The sequence below is a fragment of the Pholcus phalangioides genome, unplaced genomic scaffold (assembly GCF_987345545.1).
Source record: "Pholcus phalangioides strain wild (caught in Gottingen) unplaced genomic scaffold, Ppha-v1.0 ptg000008l_1, whole genome shotgun sequence".
In the NCBI taxonomy this organism is placed as follows: Eukaryota; Metazoa; Arthropoda; class Arachnida; order Araneae; family Pholcidae; genus Pholcus; species Pholcus phalangioides.
In genome coordinates, this window is record NW_028301601.1 from 5176475 (window position 1) to 5178129 (window position 1655).

General features: G+C 40.5%; 1 non-coding gene across 1 annotated transcript; it reads left to right on the forward strand.

The window, feature by feature from the left end:
• The first annotated feature begins 1298 nt into the window (after positions 1-1298).
• TRNAS-GGA (transfer RNA serine (anticodon GGA)) lies at positions 1299-1372 on the forward strand. The gene has a single exon. It is a non-coding gene; the product is annotated as a tRNA-Ser (tRNA).
• The last annotated feature ends 283 nt before the right edge of the window (positions 1373-1655 follow it).

The following is a 1655-nucleotide window of genomic DNA, read 5'->3' on the forward strand; positions in this document are numbered from 1 at the left end:
GAGTCTCATTAGTTTAGTAGGAAAATATGGATGCAACAATATATAAGGTCCGGTGCATTGTTAGGCTAGCTGACAACGGCGTAGCGTCTACGAACTGAGTGAAATGTGAAATCTCCAACGTGATTTGAAACAGCGTTTTGCTGTTTTGTGCCGTTGATTTAATAACACCGAGCACGAGGCAAAAGATCGAATACATCTTGCCACGCGCAATTAAATCGTTTGTACATCTGCAGAGCCCTTAAAGGTGTTCACACTTTGAAATTTATCAACATTAAAACAAACTCAAGTTTCTCTCCCTCATTAGTGCAACTAAAATTTATAACAAATCACAGTATGCTGTCTGGCTGTAAGATATTACTGTCGGATGCTTTCAGCCCATATACCCGTTATTATAACGATACTTACTGATATAAAATGCTACAGGGATTACATAACAGGAAATAAGTCGGAGTAGGGAAGAATAGATACAACAAATGCTTTAATGGTCATTTGGGGGATCCTTGGACAGGAAACTGAAGAAGCTCGTTTAGCGAAGCCCAACTAATGTCCGGCCGAAGAAGATCGAAACTCGAGCACCTCAAAGACATCACAAGAAGATAATAAAAGAGTGTTACAAAAGCTGCGAAACACATCGACTTTTCTTTGAGGCTTCATTTCACACCGTTATTGAATCCTTGTAGGACATTAGTGATGGAGAAAAACCTCAATTTAATTCTTTAAAATCCATATAAATAATAAGAAAATAGAAAGGGAATGAGTTTGTATATACATTTATGGTAATACATCAATTGGACAAAACAAATCACCCTACAATGTTGTGTAGCACCCGAACAGAAGCTGTGAAGCGCTAGAGCTGCAATGCAATCACTTTTATTCATTTACTTAAACTTGCTAAAATAGGTTGCACAACACCCCCCCCCCCCCGTTTTAAAAAAATGTTATTCGAGTTGAAACGGAATTGAGTTTCCGCCCTTGTACAATGTAATATTAGCTACTTTGAGACAAATTGAATGTCTCAGCATATAATGAAAAATAATATACGCTTGTATAGCCGCGTACATGAGCGTATAAAAGAAGTATGACAAAAGTTTGAGCCCAGTGTGACCCAGGTAGATAAGATACTTATACAAGGATGACGTCACTCTCCGCTACAATACGAGGGTTTTTTAACAACTGGCTGTTGCGAAGATATATTTCGGAAAGAGAGAAAATTCAACTGCCCCTGCGGGGAATCGAACCCACGTCCTTTCACTTTCCGGGTGAACGCCCTAGACAGAGGAAAGATTGAGAGATTCTGTGCCTCTGTAGTCTAGTGGTCTAGGGCGTTCACCCGGAAAGTGAAAGGACGTGGGTTCGATTCCCCGCAGGGGCAGTTGAATTTTCTCTCTTTCCGAAATATATCTTCGCAACAGTCAGTTGTTAAAAAACCTTCAGATAAGATACTTGTCTACTGGAGCAAAGGATACCCGATCCGTCATTATTAGAACCTATCCTGATACGGAAGTACAGCAGAAACGGTGATTAGATGACCGCATCATACATTCATACAGCAGGTAGTCTTATATCATTGAGAGGTTACCGTACCAACCTCTCAATGAGACATGGGTATCTGAAGAAAAAATACCGGAGCCATTCAGAATCGGGGGGGGGGGGGA